This window comes from Coenobita brevimanus, chromosome 7 (assembly GCF_032717465.1).
Source record: "Coenobita brevimanus isolate Jiangsu-jjx chromosome 7, ASM3271746v2, whole genome shotgun sequence".
NCBI classification, from domain to species: Eukaryota; Metazoa; Arthropoda; class Malacostraca; order Decapoda; family Coenobitidae; genus Coenobita; species Coenobita brevimanus.
Window position 1 is genome coordinate 24012558 of NC_136960.1, and position 19097 is coordinate 24031654.

General features: G+C 40.3%; 1 pseudogene; it reads left to right on the plus strand.

The window, feature by feature from the left end:
* LOC145403998 (SCAN domain-containing protein 3-like) overlaps positions 1–18480 on the plus strand; it is a 56508-nt pseudogene extending 38028 nt beyond the window's left edge.
* The last annotated feature ends 617 nt before the right edge of the window (positions 18481–19097 follow it).

A 19097-nucleotide genomic window follows, 5' to 3' on the forward strand; every position in this document is an offset into this window, starting at 1 on the left:
GAAGAATTCGAGTTGGAGAGTTGAGAGCATTTAGTATGGATGAAATTATTTTTAGTAGAGCGAAGAACAGACTTAGCACGATTCTGGGCTGAAACGTAAAGAGTATGTGATTCAGGGGTGGGTTGGCTCCGGTACCTTTTGTAGGCCCTCTCCTTGTTGCAGACAGCATTAGAACAAGCATGATTAAACCAAGGCTTTCTTGCGTTAGTCAAAGGATATGAGAAAGGAATGTATGCTTCCATGCCCGAGAGAATAACCTCCGTAATGCGCAAGGCACACTCAGATGGCTCCCAGCCATGGAAGCAATAATCATTCCAGGGAAAATCAAAGAAGTACTACCTGAGGGCCTCCCAGTCTGCGGCTCCAAAATGCCATAGACGACGTTTCCCTGGAGGGTCCACAGGCCGTACCGGAGTGATAGGACAGGTTAAGGTAATAAGGTTGTGATCGGAGGAGCCCAACGGAGAGAAAAGATTAACAGAGTAAGCAGAAGGATTAGTTGTGAGGAAGAGGTCAAGTATGTTGGAGCTCTCTCGAAGGCGGTCAGGGATACGGGTAGGGTGCTGTACAAGCTGCTCTAGGTCATTAAGGATAGAAAAGATGTAGGCTTGTTCACCAGGTAGATCCGTGAAAGGAGAGGAGAGCCAAAGGTGGTGGTGAACATTGAAATCTCCTAGAATGGAGATTTCAGAGAAAGGAGAAATGGGTAGAATGTGTTCCATTGTAGAAGTAAGATAGTCGAAGAATTTTTTATAGTCAGTAGAATTAGGGGATAAGTAAACAACACAGATATATTTAGTCAGAGAATGACAGGAAAGCCGAAGCCAGAGTGTAGAGAATTCAGAAGAATCGAGTTCAGGAACACGAGAGCAAGATAAGTCGTTGCGTATATATACACAACAGCCACCTTTGGCTTTGAAATGAGTATAGAGAAAGTAGAAGGATACAGAAAAGGGTTTGCTGTCAGTTGCTTCAGACAGCTGAGTCTCAGTTAGAAAAAGAAGGTGAGGTTTAGAGGAGGAGAGGTGGTGGTCAACAGAGCGAAAGTTAGAGGAAAGGCCGCGAATGTTGCAGGAATGAAGAAGAAGAGAGTCAGACAGTGGTTCCAGGCACCTCGAGTCGTCACCGGCCACAATCAGTATCTTTTTGTTGCAAGTGATCACTTCTCACGATTTGTGATTTTGGTTCCAATTAAGGATAAAAAAGCAGAAACAGTCGCAGGGGTATTCACCAAAGGTGCTAATAATCGACAATGGTGATGAAGTTAACTCTGAAATTTTACAAGAAATATGTAAACAATACAATATAAAGAAAGTTACTATCCTGGCCTACCATCCAGCTTGCAATGGATTGGTGGAAAGCCAGAATAAAAAAAAATATTCAATGTACTACGGCACATTGTCAATTAAAATTACGCAAACTGGAATGACTGGATCCCCAGAGTTGAAGCATCACTTAATTGTGCAATTAATAAATCAATAGGAGATACACCTCATTTCATCCTTACGGGTCAGACAAACTTCTCCCTTATGAGACGTTAGAGGGCAAGCAAATTCCGACATATAATTAGGACGATTATCCTAAACTTCGCTTACATGAATTTGAAGAAATACACACAAAGGTAAAGAAACAGTTAGTGATGTCCAAGGAAGAAATGAGAGAATCATTTAAAAAGAAGGCAAAAGAATCAAATATCAGCATAGGCGATATTGTCTATAGCCTCATTCACACTAGAAATAACAAACTGTCACCTAAATTTGAAGGCCCATACAGGGTAATCAAGAGATAATAAGGCAGTGATTAAGTCACTATCGAGTGACAAAGAAAAAGAAACACATATTGATCACTTAACAAAGGTCTCAAGAAATTTAGCTTGCAACTATAAAACACCAGAAACGACCGAAAACCATAGTACACCTGGTGAAAATAAGCATGAAGCAATCAAAACATATCGGAATAAATTGCGGTCGCATACAAACAGACAAACATAGGTGCAACCAGTACAGCTCTCACCATAACAAGGCATTTACATGACTTAGGAAATGATTTAGACTCCTTTTATAGGTAATAGGATTAAACAGGCCAAGATATCTATTATTCATCATCACTATCATCACCCTTAACATAACTTGCTAACAACGGTGGATTAGATCTCTAATACAGCTGTTCTTTTGGTAGGTAAAGATGAGGCGAATAATTCCATGGATCATGTTCCCGTTGACATCAAGAGGAACACCTCACTTATATCCTCAACATGTAGTCCGACAAGGGTGCATGATAGCCCCAACAGCCTCAACAGCAATAATGCAGGATATAATAAGTACCGAAGTTTGTTTGGACATACTGGAAGACTTATCAATAATGTTACAGAAGATATCAGGACTACTTAGAACTCTGCAAGCGGTATTAAAACACCCTTCTTCACACGATCACCCCACACAGGAAGTAGCTGAATTAATTAACTGACTGGAAACTAGAACAGGCTAAGCACGTAATGATCACCATGATCCAGGCTATCCCATCAGCTGGGAGTAACACACTTGAGACAGGAAACGACATGCCAAATAAACGTAACAGACGAGGTTTGTTCGACCTACGTGGTGCAATTTTAGGCAACATTTTTGGACTAACTACAGAAAATGATCTAGAGGAAATAAATAACAATTTTAACAAAATAGCACAAATTCTCTCATACCAACATAAGTTAGCTGATACTCTGAACACCTTAATGCTGACGATTGTAAAGAACCTAAGGAAGGCAGAAACATCAACTCTAGGAATTGTGGAGAAAGTAAATGTACTAGAAGGTAACAATACACTATTCCAACACCTCTCTATGATCATAGAACGGTTTGACGTGATAATACTACAGTTAGACAAAACTAGAGCTCAGTATCAGGCCTTCATGAAAGGAATTGCTAATGCTGGTAACAGAAAGATCACCATTAATTTACTACCCATTCACTGTCTCCGACAAATAATTAGTCAAGGCATATATAAGCATGGATTGAAACCTTTGTTTGAGGAAAGTAATCTGATGTTATATAATCCATATTTGGAAGCAACGCTCACAACATCAACGGTAGTTCATGTACCATTTGCATTGGATGATTTTTTCAGTCTATCAAATATACCCTTTTCCTTCTAAAAAGATGACTCATTAGTCACCATCATTATCAAAGCAGAAGTCATCATGGTCTCCAAGAAACAGGACGCTGTCATTTTCACTAGTGAAGCAACAATTGAACACAATTGTCGCACATCATTAAATGCCGTTCACCTTTGTCCTGCGTACATCTTCACGTTTCAGCCAGCTGAGACAGTCCCTTGTGAAATGGCCATCATAAAAGATCATGACATCCCTCATCATTGCAACTTCACATTTGCTCCAGATAAACCCATCCTTCATCAATGCGTTGGACATTCACAGTTCTTCTACTTCACTCAAAATACATAAGTTTTTGTGACTTGCCCAGACACACCTCCAGCCCATACATCAGCATCCGGTTTATACATCTCACCAGAATACTGTGCAGTTCTGACACCTACACTATCCACCTTGCCCACTAAAAACCGTTATGCCATTCTCAACCACACACACAAATACTTCCAGCCATTGCCTATGATGAACTTAAATGTAAGTGCACACATTAAGATGACTTCACCAAAGTATGAAACTATGCAATTAATAAATCAGACAATACAACCTTAGGAAGAATACAGTAGGATTATGTTTAACCCATATTATGTATACAACCCAGTTCCAGTCATCTTTGTAATTTTCTCTATCATATTTACTGTATTAATTTTGGCCATGCACAGAATGCAAGCAAGGACTGCTAACCTGGAATTAGTTTTTAAGAACTGTTCTGTACAAGTGAGACAAAACTGAGTAAATGTTGTAAATATTGTATACATAATTTATATAAAATAACAAAATATGGGTTACACGTAATATAGACTTACTATATACTATCATATCTTTATATATATATATATATATATATATATATATATATATATATATATATATATATATATATATATATATATATATATATATATATATATATATATATATATATATATATATATATATATATATATATATATATATATATATATATATATATATATTAGCAGCAGACGTTTGAGTATCCACTGCAGGACCGGCCTATCCCAACTGAAGTGGGGACGATACAGCCAATGTATCTATACCAAATGGCTTAGGCTGTCTGGTAAAGACTGTTTGTAGGGTGTGAAGTGATTGTAAGTGTAAATGTAGTGTTGGAGTGCCTTTGGATGTGTATGTAGTCTGTGAACCAAGGGTAATTGGCCCATGCAAGCCGTCTGGGTGCAAGCATACTTTATAGTATGCGACACTGGTTCAACCACAGCACCCCTGATGTCCGCCAAGCAGTACATGGCCAGGAGAACGCTCCCAAAGTTTTTTTTTACTCTGGTGGGGCGCGAGCCCTCGCACTCCAGTGTACGAAAACACACACTTTACCACTGTACCACAGAGGCTCCATATATATATATATATATATATATATATATATATATATATATATATATATATATATATATAAAGCAAGTCCTTCCCATATATATTGCATAACTGACTACAGTAGCCTTGCCATTGAATTATTTTAATATTACTAGTATAGATGTACAATTTTATAATTACATTATCCCAATTATGTAACTTTACAATATTATGTATTTCACTTGATTACAAGTTGATTGTAATAGTATGCATTAATATGTGATGACAATATTTACTGTCAATAGTACGCCAGTTTCGCGTGACTGAGAAATATGTAGGCATATATAACACAATACTGTATGTAACGATATAGCTATAGGTAACTGTATGTAAAACAGATAGTTATGTCTGAGGATTCAAGGAAGAGTTACAGAACACATCCTCTTACCTAGATGAACCAGGAACGTCAATTCACATAATGTATATCCACAACCTTTGCTGTCCCAGACCATCAAAAACCATACGATGTATCTCAAATCATCCTCATAGTCCAGACGACCATGAATTTTATGACGTATTCAAACACGTGGAGTAACCAGCCCTAGCCAGTTAGCCCGCATGATTGGAAAGTTACCAGGAATACACATCCTCCATGCTGTATATAATGTCGGAGAGGTTCCCTTCAGATCAGAGAAAGGGGGGAGAAGGGCTAGAGAGAAGATCCGATGTTAGGATAACGCCCCACTAAGCTGTAACATACTTTTTATAACTGTGTGCAATAAACTTAGTAACCCAAGAGTGCTGTAACTCACCTCGTTGAAACTACGTCTCACTACTTTAATTTGGCTGAGCTTAACGATCCATGATCGATTGCCCTATCTCCCTTCAAGTACTTTAGACCAAGCTATCAAGAGGTAGGCTTGTGAGTGGTGAGAAGAGGGTAGGTTGGTCAGTGGTTAGAATGGGGTAGGTTGGTGAGTGGTTACAAGACGGTAAGTTGGTTAGTGGTGAGAAGGGGGTAGATTGGTGAGTGGTTAGAAGGGGGTAAGGTGGTGAATGGTTAGAAGAGGGTAGGTTGGTTAGTGGTGAGAATGGGGTAGGTTGGTGAGTGGCAAAGAAAGCAGGTAGATGTGGGATGAGAGGGAGACAAACTGGGGGATGAAGAAAGGGATGGTTGGTGAGACTGGGACGAACTTCGTGAATGGGTGTGGAGGGGGGGGGGGAACCAGGCTTTTGGAGGGCGAGAGAGGGAAGAGCTAGGTTTGGGGAGTGAAAGGCAGGCTGATGAAGGCGAGAGAAGCAAGATATATATATATATAAATATATATTTCCAGACGCCTCAATCCCGTTTGGGGTGGCCACAAACAAATCGCCTCCAAGTCGCCCTGTCCCCCGCCATTTCACTGCCCTGCTCCCAACTCACCCCCCTCTCTCATATACCTCTCCACCCCATCCCTCCATCTCATCCTCGGCCTCCCCCTCCCTCTTCCCCCCTCCACCTCACTCATATACACTCTCTTCGTCAGTCTTTCACCATCCATCCTCTCCACATGGCCAAACCACCTCAGTGTGTTCCTCATAATGCTTCCTATCACATCCACATCAACACCACAACGCTCCTCTATATCCTCATTCGTCAGCCTGTCTCTCCACGTGACTCCACAGGCTCCTCTTAAATAACTCATTTCCACTGCTCTCACTCTTGACTTGTGTCCTTCCAACAATGTCCAAGCTTCACTTCCGTACGTTAGAGTTGGTATCACAATACTGTCATGTAGTAACTTTTTCACTTCCATGCTCACTTCCCTGTTTCGTATCACTGCTTTCAAAGAGCCAGCAACCTTTCTTCCTGCTGTACCCTTTCAAGCACTTCACCCTCCAAACCTCCATCCTTATTCATCACACTACCCAAGTACTTAAACGTACTCACATTTTCCAATTCTTCACCATCCAACCTCGCTGTACATTCACTGACTTCACCTCTCTCAAAGACCATCACTTTACTCTTCCCTACATTCACCTTTAGATTCCGTTTCTTACACACTCTCCCAAACTCATTCACCAAGCCTTGCAGCTCCTCTTCGTCTTCACTCAACAACACAGTATCATCTGCAAACAATAGTACAGGGATTTTCCAAACACTATCTTCTCTCACCAGGGCCACTCCAACATCCACTACCCTACCTTGTCCCTCTTTTATTACCCCATCCATGTATAGATTGAACAACCATGAAGATATGACACATCCCTGTTTCAACCCAACCTTCAAAGAGGAAAATTCACTTAGTTCACCATCCACACGCACTGCAGCCTTAGCACCATCATACATACTCTTCACAGCATTCAACAACTTCCCATCTACTCCATATATTCTTATTACTTTCCACAATCCTTGTCTATCCACCCTGTCATATGCTTTCTCCAAAGCCATGAAAGCCGCATACAATTTCTTTCCCTTCTCTAGAAACTTTTCCACTAAAGATCTAAGAATGAATATCTGATCTACACAACCTCTTCCCTTCATAAAGCCTCCCTGTTCTTCTCCAACTAATTCCTCTGTTCTTTCTCTAACTCTGTCAATAAGTATCCTACCATACGCTTTTCCTATTATACTGAGAAGACAAATGCCCCTATGATTACCACACACTTCATTTTCCCCTTTTCCTTTGTACAAGGGAATAATTATACCTGACTTCCAATCCTCCGGGACTCTACCTTCCTCCCAGACCAATCTGCACATCTTCCACATCCATTCTACTACTATCTTTCCCCCATGCTTCAGCATTTCACCACACACTCCATCAATTCCTGGGGCTTTCCCCAATTTAACTTTCTTCATTGCTTCCACAACTTCTATCCTACTGATTTCTTCCTGTCTTCTCACCTCCCTTCTTCTCCCAGCCATTCCCCAGCCACTTATACTCGCATTACTTCCATCCTGTATGTTCAACAATTCCTTAAAGTTTTCTCTCAATCTACTCACTTTTTCACCCTTCTCCACTAGTAATCTACCATTTTTATCTTTCACTCCACTGCTAACCTCACTTCCACTCTGACTTACTCTCTTCACCTCTTTCCAGAACATTTTCTTACAGTCCCTCCACTTTACACTCAAGTTCCTTCCAAATTCCTCATCCGCTTTCTTCTCACTCTCTCTTACTAATCTTTTCACCTCTTTCTTTCTTTCTACATATAACTCTCTCTTCCGCCTCTCAACTTCTTCCACGCCCCTATTTCTCATCCATTCATTGTATACTTTCTTCTTCTGTCCCACAGCCTGTCTCACCTCTTCAGTCCACCATGCTGTTCCTTGCACCCCCCTCCATCTTCTCTTCCTCCCACACACCACATCACATGCTGCACATATTTCTTCTGTAAATATCCTGCACACACCTTTCACGTCCCCCATCTGCTCCAATTCATATTTGCCCAATCATTCCTCCACTTCTTTCTTATACTCTGCCTTTTTCTCATCCTCTTGTAACCTTTCCACTCTCCTTGCACCTACTTCTTCCTCTCGTCTTTCCCTTCTTCTATTCCTCCCTCTTACTTGGATCCTAATTCTGGCCACTACCAAGTAGTGGTCAGAAAGTCCACTCCCCCCATCCTCTATAAGCTCTTGCATCCATTACATATCTTTGGATCCTTTCATCCACACACACATAATCAATCATTGTCTTCCTTTCATTCAGTTCACCACCCACCCTTCTCATCACTCGCCATGTATACCTGTGGATCATTTTATGCCTGAAGAGGGTATTGGCTATCACCAACCCCCTCCAACACAAATGTCCACTAACGCACTACCATTCTCATCTATCTCAGCAGGCACACCCCACTCCCCAACTATTCCATCCACCTTCACATTCCTTACTTTACCATTCATATCACCGATCAAAAACACTCTCTCATTCCTTCCAAACTTTTCCATGCACACTTCCACATTTGTCCAGAACTCTTCTCTCACTCTGCTAGCACGATCTTGCGTTGGCGCATACACACACACACAATCGCCCACATTTGTATTCCAATTTTCAACTTTACCCACACAATCCTTGACCCAACTGATCCATACTCTCTTATGCTCTTCTTCCATCTTTTACTCACAACTATACATACTCCTTCCTTTACCCTCTCATTCTCACCTACTCCTGCACATATACTGTGTATATATATATATATATATATATATATATATATATATATATATATATATATATGTTGCTATTTCCGGGAATGCTCGTCGGCGAAGAAGTGACAGTGCGGCCTTATTCTTTACCAACATCCGATGCCATACCACAAATTTAAACTCAGTTCATTTTTTCCTTCAGTCCATATCCCCTTTGGCCCTTTTCCTCACAGAACCACAAATCTCACCCTCTACCAGTATATCTCCATTTTGTTTTCACGGTTACCATCTCCTTACAAACTTCCATAACAAGAGCGGCACCTGTTCTTATATGAAATCTCAATATGCAGTTGACACTATTTTAAACTTCACTTCATCCAGTTTTGATTACTCATTATATAAATTAAATTTTCAAAACATTACCAAATACATTTGTGTAGTTTATCGTTCAACCAATGCTTCTTCGGAACCCAGTGTATTTGAATCCATAGCCACTCAGTTGAGTAACCTTGACCTTGCCCTTGGGACCGAAATTACCATTTTGGGTGATTTTAACATACACAATGTTGAATGGTTATTGCATTCTGCCTGGACTGACGACGCTGGTCTAGAGTGCGAGCTGTTTGCGGAATCGTTTAATCTCACCCAGTTGGTAAGGCAACCAACCAGAATACCTGATAATCCTGACCATAATGCCCATCTCTTGGATTTATTCTTGACAAATAATCCAGATCAATACAGGATAGAGGTACTGTCACCACTTGGATTCTCTAACCACAATCTCATCAAAGCCTCATTAGTTAACCCTCCCACACCTCCCCGTTCTGAACCTGTCAGGGTGACCCGATGGCACTTTGATAGGGCAGACTGGGATGGATTTAGAAATTATCTTGCTGATGTTCCATGGCAGAGTTTCTTCTCTAGTGATCCCAATTCTACCCAGTCCCACATTTGCGACTTAATACTAGCTGGTATGGATTTATTCATACCAAGTCAACAGTTCACTAAAAGATCGAACTCTCCAAAATGGTTTGATGGCAACTGTGCAAGAGCAACAGCCCAAAAGTCATTAGCATATAACTCTTACTTAAAACCAAAAACATCTGCATCACTCTCCCAATTTAAAATTGCTAGAAATCATGCAAAAGCTGTATTAAATCTATCTAATCAAACTTTCTTCAAAAGCAAGCATCAAAACTACTTAACAGCCTTAATGACAATAGAATATTCTGATCAGCTCTTAATTCTTTCAATAATAACTTTAACAAGTCATCTACCATTCCCCCGTTAAAATCTTCAGATGGCAACATTGCAAATGACCCACGTGGGAAAGCAGATATCCTTGCCAGTACCTTTGGCAGAAACTCTACCATAGACGATACCAGCCAGAATGTCTCAGTACCGGAACTTGATTCTCCCGATTTTGCCCCACTTAAAATACAGACAAGATTAGTATAATCCATTCTAGACAATTTACCTATCAACAAAGCTCCAGGCCCAGATGGAATTCCGCCAATTGTTTTCAAAAAGTTTTCCCCCGAAATTGCCTCTGTCCTAATTAAATTATTCAGACTGCATACATACTTCTTTATTCCCAAATTCATGGAAGGAAGCCTTTATCCACCCAGTTCCGAAGAAAGGAAGTTCGTCTGACCCCTTCAATTACAGACCAATAGCTGTCACATCTTCTCTTGGTAAGGTATTTGAAACTTTAATTAATAAGCACATTGTTAAACATCTTGAATCCAACAACTTAATTAGTGATAGACAATATGGTTTTCGCCACGAAAGATCCACCATTGACATACTCAATCTCTTAACTCATACCATTCATCAATCAATTGATCTCTTTGGAGAAACTCATGCAGTAGCTCTTGATATCTCTAAAGCTTTCGACAGAGTATGACACCGTTCCCTGCTGTCCAAACTCCCTTGCTATGGACTAACATCTTTTGTTCCTTTGATTTCTTCATATCTTAGTGACAGGAAAATAAGAGTAAAAGTAGATGATGTATATTCCAATTTCCACTCAGTTAATGCCAGCGTGCAGCAGGGATCAGTTCTGGTGCCAACCCTATTTCTGGTTCATATTAATGATCTCTTATCTGTCACCCACAATCCCATTCACTCATATGCAGATGACTCAACACTACATAGTTCATTCACACGTAGACATCCATGTACAAAGTCTAATATCTCCACCTCTCAACTCAGTACAGCCATCTCCATAAATCAAGATCTATCTACAATCAGTGAATGGGGACAAAACAACCTTGTCTCTTTTAATGCTAGTAAAACATTATATACAGTTTACTAATAGACAGATATTGCCAGATTCGTACATTACCTTCAGTGCTACTAATATTCCTATCTCCAAAAGTATTGAAATTCTTGACGTCTCACTTAACAGTGCCCTCAGCTGGACCTCTCATGTCAGATCACTTGCTAAAACCGCCTCAAAGAAACCTGGATTATTGTACAGAGTCCGTAACTTCTTCGCTGATGAGCTGTTAGCTATAATTTGTAAGAGTCCTGTGTGCTCTTAGCTTGCATATTGCTCACCCTTGTGGAATGGTTGTCGAGAGGTTTAAGACAACTAGACAAAATTCAGAACAAAGCTGTTAGAATCATTAACAACCCTGCCATTACATATACACTATTTCCCCTTCAAGTAAGAAGGAATGTTGCCTCCCTTGCATTATTTTACAGATATTATATGGGCAAATGCTTAGACGAAGAAGTTTCCATGGTGCCACCTGTCCATGCCTTCCCTCGTGCTACAAGGGCATCTGGTAGCGCTCATGATTGGAATGTCACTCAGCCATATTGCAGAACTTCTGCCTATCAGAATTCTTTCATACCCCGAACTGCATCTCTCTGGAACTCGCTTCCCCAGAGTTGTTTCCCTCCAAATTTCAACCCACAACTGTTCAGGTCTAACTGTTACAGATATTTTAATATGAACAGAGGACGCCAGTAATCTGGTGTATGGATTATTTTTTTTTACTCATTTGTTTTTCTTTCCTCCGTTCTGTTATTTATAAATAAATAAATAAATAAATAAATATATATATATAGTGGTAGAGTGTGCGTTTTCGTACACGGGAGAACGAGGGTTCGCGCCCCGCCAGGGTAACAAACTTTGGGAGTGTTAAACGGCCACGTACTGCTTTGGCGGACATAATGGGTGCTGTGGTTGAACCAGTGTCGCATACTATAGTGTATGCTTGCACACAGTCGGCTTATGCGGGCCGATTACACTTGGTTCACAGACTACACACACATCCAAAGCCACTCCAACCTTACAATCACACTTACAAGCACTTCTCACCCTACAGTACATACTGTACAATCTCTACCGGACAGGCTAAGACAACTGGTAGAGATACATAGGCTGTATCGTCCCCACTTCAGTAGGGATAGGCTGGTCCTTTTACCCCTGGGGGTAGGGGGTTTTTTCAAGAATACTTCCCCAGTATCCCTGCTTGTCGTAAAAGGCGACTAAAAGGTTTGGCGGAGGGTTAGTGCCCCTCCCCAGAAAACAACTAACTAAAAAAACAAACAATAAGCCTCGGACAAGGACTGACCAAACGATGACGACCAAGGACCGGACAAAGGACATGGTAATTGGAACTTGGAATGTAAGGGGAGCGAATGATGAGGTGAAAGAGAGAGAGATTGTCCAGGTGCTTGAGGGTGCGAAAGTGGATGTATGTGGAATAACTGAAACAAAATGGAGAGGAGAAAGTGTGAGAGAATGGGAGTATGGATGGGGTATATGTGCAGGAGTAGGTGAGAATGAGAGGGCAAAGGAAGGAGTATGTATAGTTGTGAGTAAAAGATGGAAGAGGAGCATAAGACAGAATGGATCAATTGGGTCAAGGATTGTGTGGGTAAAGTTGAAAGTTGGAATATATCGTCATCACCACCATCAGCCGTTTCAGCATCCACTGCAGGACTAGCCTATCCCAACCGAATTGGTGACTATACAGCCTATGGAACTCTACCAAGTGGCTTAGGCTGTCTGGTTGAGATTGTATGTAGGGTGAGAAGTGCTTGTAAGTGTGACTGTAATGTTGGAGTGGCATTGGATGTGTGTGTAGTCTGTGAACCAAGTGAAATCGGCCCACACAAGCCGAATGGGTGCAACCATACTATATGGTATGCAGCACTTGCAGAACCACAGTACCCCTTATGTCCCACAGTTTATTACCCTGGCAATGCACGAACCCTGGTTCTCCCATGTACTAAAATGCACACTACCACTGTACCACAGAGGCTCAAATATATATATATATATATATATATATATATATATATATATATATATATATATATATATATTGTTACGGAACAGAGAGAGATAATGAACACTTCAAGTGAGAATACTAAAAATCACTACTGTCCCGCAAAGTTCCAGGTTCAAAACAAAAGAGTTAGGTAAAATTACAAGTTAAAGTTTAATGCTCAAACTAACAACTAAACATTCAGGACTCATAAGGATAATGTAATGGCAAAAAACAGGTTAAATATATGGTTAACTGGAATAGCCTCTATTAATAGGAAATTAGCAAGAGTAAATTTATCTAAGTCAGCCCTGATAAAATGAGAAAACCGGATAATGCTCAGTTAATGCAAGATATATTATTACAGATACAAAATATTATTACTACTGGCTGACAGTAAAAACTTTACATTAATCACAAAAACCTTACCAGGCCTACGAATTAACACCTTATGCTATACAGTACAAGAAAAAATGTAATAACACTTATACTCAAATTACACAGCAGCTAGATGGCTGGAGACTTCCTGAGCACTCACAAAAATAATAACAACTGTACAGGGGAGGACAGAGATGTGAACAAAATGAGGAATAGATCTAAGTGGCAAATTAATCCAGAGACTGAGCTCATTATATAGGGGCCGGCTGAGCTTGATACAACTTGTAAGAAGGACGCGCAAATGAAGCCATAGGGGACAAAGAGTTGACACTCCTGCTCTGAACAACAGAAAGAACGACTTACTCTACTATAAGGGGGAGAAGGGGGAAGTGTGGCAGAACATGCAAGTCTGGTCACTATGCAAGCCACGAGGCGAATCGTGATCAAACATGCAGCACACTGTACGTTAGAATTATACAAAGGATGATGAAATCATAGGCTATGTAACACCTCCCCACAAAAAAAAAAGAAATTTACAAAAGGAAATTTCTTATTACTCTAAAACAATCTGTCTAAAGTCTAGATAAGCAATCTGCAATAACATTTTCTTTCCCCTTGACATGTTGTATGTCTAATGAATACTCGTGAAGAAGTAGACTCCATCTTGTCAATCTCTGATTTTTATCTTTAAACTTACTAAGGAATTTCAGTGGGTTATGATCGGTATAAATGACTATGGGGTCAAAACCAGAACACAAATAAAATGAAAAATGCTGTAAACCCAAAATCAAGGCCAAAAGCTCTTTCTCAATAGTGGAGTAGTTCTTTTGAGGTGGAGTGAACTTCTTACTGTAATAAGATACAGGGTGTTCAATACCCTGATCATCCTCTTGCAGCAAAACAGCCCCAGTTCTTGTATCACTTGCATCAACAGCCATCTTAAAAGGCTTAGCAAAATTTGGAGTAGCAAGCACTGGCTGACTTAATAGGATAGCTTTAAGTTTGCTGAAAGAGGATTCACAGTTATCGGTCCAGACAAATTTAACTCCCTTTTTCAGTAGGTCTGTAAGTGGTGATACAAGAATTGAAAAGTTAAGAACAAATCTCCTGCAATAACCTACCATTCCCAAAAATCTTTGTAGCGCTTTCCTACTTTTAGGTCTAGGAAGATCATGGGAGAACTTCACTTGCAGACTAGGGTGGAACAGCTACAGTGCAGACTGGGTTATTTTCGTCCCGCCCTTGATATAACTTTAGCATGTGGATGTGACAAAGTTGCTTGTTCTTTCTATGATCTGGTGTGGCGATGACATAGTTGACATCACTGAGTTTCTTCTCCAGGAAATAAGAACCACTAAACTTGGCTTGAAGACGTTGCCCATGCACCGGTAGCAGAATCAAAACCTGATCTCCTGGCTGAAAGTGGCGTAACCTGGACTTCTTATCATACCAGGTCTTCATCTTCTCCTGAGCAGCTCCTAAATTCTCTCTCGCCAGCTGTAAAGCAGTGGACAGCCGTTCTTTGAACTTCATCACATGCTCCAGCAGATTGACGTCATCTTCCTCCGACAGCCAGCATTCCTTGAGTAGCTTAAGTGGTCCTCTTACTTCATGGCCAAACAGTAGTTCAAAGGGTGAGAAGCCCAGTGATTCATTTGGAGATTCTCTTGCGGCAAATACAACGAATGGAAGACCTTTATCCCAGTCTTTCTGATGTTCCAAACAGTATTTCTTGAGCATCGATTTGAGTGTTTGATGATATCTCTCCAACGCTCCTTGGGTCTGGGGATGGTAAGCAGAAGATGTGATCTGGGTGATGCCCAACTCTTTCAGAGACTGCTTGAAAACATTTGACATGAAATTACTTCCCCGGTCTGACTGTACCTCCTTGGGCAGACCAAACTTTGTGAAGAACCCTAGCATTTCCTTAACCACGTTCTTTGCTGAGATATTTCTAAGTGGAATGGCTTCAGGATAACGAGCAGCCATATCAATCAGGGTCAACACATAAGAAAATCCTGAAGAAGTCTTAGGAAGAGAGCCCACAATATCCACCAACAAACGGGTGAATGGCGCCTCAAAAGGAGGAATGGGAACTAGAGGTGCAACCTTTTCGGTCTGATTACACTTCCCCACAACTTGACAGGTGTGACAAGACTTACAATACCAGGAAACATCTCTGAAGATACCTGGCCAGTAGAAGTGTTTCAAAATGCGTGCCACAGTCTTCCTCACTCCAAGGTGTCCTGCCAAATTGGAATCATGAGCCACTCTAATGATATCCTGCCTACAAACACGAGGGATGACAACTTGATGTACAACCTCCCATTCACAGTTGGCTGATGCTGTTGGGGGTCTCCACTTTCTCATAAGTATTCCTGACTTTATATAATAACAAGTAGAAGCACCAGCTGACTCTTCCTCACTGCAAGCAGAGTTAGCTAGACCTTTCAACTCAGGGTCAGCAACCTGCAACTCAATCAACTCCTGACGAGACAAATTATCAACACTACGGGGTACTGCCTCATCTGGTGAGTGGTCCAAATTAGCAAGAAAAGTGTCAGCTAGGATAACATCATCATCATCATCATTATCCTCTAAGTCAGTGCTACTCAAAGTGTGGTATGCGTACCGTCACCGGTACGCGAGCCATCGTCTGCCGGTACGCGGAGATTTGTATTATTATGGCTACATTGTTCATTTACTCACTCATGTTAAAAGTCATTGCTATCCAACTAACGAATGCGATATAATGAACAGCAAAACAGTGAACTGAATACGCATGAGACCCCCCCTCCCAAAAATAATAATAATTGGAATGAGAATACAGTATGGTAGTTAATTTATTTTGGAAACATTAAACGTATGCATCCAATTAAAAGATTTGGCCGATTTTTTACTATGAGCGGCAGCCATGAAACATATCACACATCTGGCAACCTTGATCCACACGTGTGGAGCAGTCAGTTAGTTACCATGAAGAAGTGGAACAGAGAGCATCTGCGTGTTTGTCATTTGGGACCACGTCCCGACCCACTGATCAGAAATAGTAAGTACTAATAATTTTAAAGGCTGGTTCACACTATTTATGATGTATTTGCTTTAGTATCATTTGTATTTCTCCACAAAATTAATTAAAAATAAATAATTAAACAATTAAATAAATATTTCTCAATAAAAGCATTCCCACTGCATTTATTCGGCTTTCATCCTAATATCATAAATTAAGTATATACCCGGGTTATGGAATTTATATACATTATTTTTATCCCAAATTTACAGATGGCAAAGCGAGGCCCAATGGACATGTTTATCAGACCAAAACATCCGGTTGCTGAACACACAAATAATTCTGAAGCAGATGACAGCGATGTAATTGAAACCGAAGTGTTGCCGGCAAAAAGAATTCGTACTGGCTTTACTCGGAAATATGACTCCTCATACGTTCAATTCGGTTTTGTAGCCACGAATGATGGGGGAGTGCCTAAACCGCAATGTGTTATTTCTGGAGATGTGTTGGCTAACGACTCAATGAAGCCGTCAAACCTCAAAAGGCATTTAAATACAAAACATAAAGAAATGAGTTCGAAGTCGAAAGAGTTCTTTGAAAGAAAGCATGTTGATTTAAAAGGCCGTCAGAAACAGATCTATGAAGTGTCACACACAAATACTAGTGCTTTGCGAGCTTCTTATAAAGTAGCACTTCGAGTTGCTAAAGCTAAAAAGCCATACACAATTGGTGAGACGCTAGTGATAGGCTGTATTAAAGATGTTTGCACAGAAATGTTGGGTGAGCCAGCAGCAAGGAAAGTGGCTCAGGTTCCACTTTCAAATGACACTATAGCTCGACGAATTTACGATCTGGCACACGATATGGAAGATCAGCTCATAGGACGGATTAAATTAGCAAAGTACTTTTCTTTGCAGCTTGATGAATGTACAGACGTTGCTAATCAGGCAGTTCTGATGGTGTATGTGCGCTGTGAACATGAGGGCGATTTGAAAGAAGAGTTTTTTTTCTGTGCTTCACTACCAACAAAAACAACTAGTTCTGAAGTGTTCAAGACTGTGAGCGACTATATTGTTAACAAATGTGGGTTGGATTTCAAGTTTTGTGTAGGCGTATGTACTGATGGTGCTGCCGCAATGATAGGACGGCATTCAGGTGTGGTTACCCAGATCAAGGCACTTGCCCCAGAATGTAAGTCAACACACTGCTTCCTTCACCGAGAAAGTCTTGCAACAAAAAAAAGTCAACAGAACTAAATAGTGTGCTCAGTGAGGTTGTAAAAATTGTGAAACATGTAAAAGCAAATGCTTTAAATTCGAGACTATTCACAGCATTATGTGATGATATGGGAGCTGATCATAAACAGCTCCTATTGCATGCCAATGTACGTTGGTTATCGAGGGGAAAAGTTCTGTCAAGAGTATTTGAGCTACGAAACGAACTTGTCTTGTTTCTTCAGGACAAAAAAACAAATTGGTCACAATTGTTCCGAGATGTGGATTGGCTAGCCAAGCTGGCTTATTTGGCTGATATCTTTGCCATCTTTAATGATCTCAACATCTCCATGCAAGGAAGGATGGCATCGTGTTTTACGATGGCAGACAAGATCGATGGGCAAAAACGAAAGCTAGAAGCATGGAAGAATCGAGTGTCAAGAGATTGTTATGACATGTTTCACCAACTGGCAACAGTCATCGCCGATGCAGGCGAAGACCTTAATGTTGCATCTCTAAGAAATGTCATCAAAGAACACTTGATTAATTTGGCAGATCATTTTCAGCATTACTTTCCAGCAGAAGAAGATCCACGGAAAGGGACTGGATGGATCCGAAATCCGTTTATGCCACTGAGAGATGACTTCGACCTAAGTGTCACTATGGAGGATAAATTGTTAGAGCTGGCTGCTGACGAAGGATTGAAGACAAGTTTCGAAACTTCAACATCACTTGCTTCCTTTTGGATAAAAGTGAAAGCAGAATATCCTGAGCTTAGTGAAATTGCCCTGAAAACTCTTCTCCCTTTTCCTTCAACCTACCTCTGCGAGACTGGCTTCTCAACAATGAGTGTCATTAAGACAAAATACAGGAATTGTATGGATATTCATTCTCCATTGCGAGTGGCATTGTCCTCAATTGAACCACGATTGGATAAGTTGATAAATAAGAAGCAGGCTCACCCTTCACATTAGTAAAGGTTAAGGTTTTGCATTGCCTGTGTATTGTGTTAATAGAATAATCATTCATTTAAATTTAATGTTACCTATTCCTTTCAAATTTGTATTTTAACATTTATTCATTGGGGTTTGAAATAAGAAAAATATATAATTTTCAAGCTACTTTATTCATTATAATTTTTCGTTTTATTACTCATACACATGTTTATATTTGTTCATAAGGCTTTGCTAGTTTGATTTGTTAATAATGGTTTTATTTATATTGTAATATTGAATTACTTGTTTACAAAATCAATTTAAAATAAAAAAAAGTCAACTTACTTTTAATATCTATTCATTATATTTTTCCTGTATAAATGAATATTACTACGAATGTCTCGGATCGTAAACAATTAATTATATGGCACAAATATGGTACTGGTCAATGGCACACTGGGAAGACTTGTTACGTCAATGATGACTGTCCTTGGATTGGCTTGCTTCGCTTGCACATTGAAAAAAAAAAAAAAAACTGCCGGTCCGCCACATAAGATAGTTTGAGAAGCACTGCTCTAAGTCACCAGTAACTTTAGACTTAGCCCTAGTGACAGCACATGCAGAGAACACATCAGGGACATCACAATCCTGGGTCG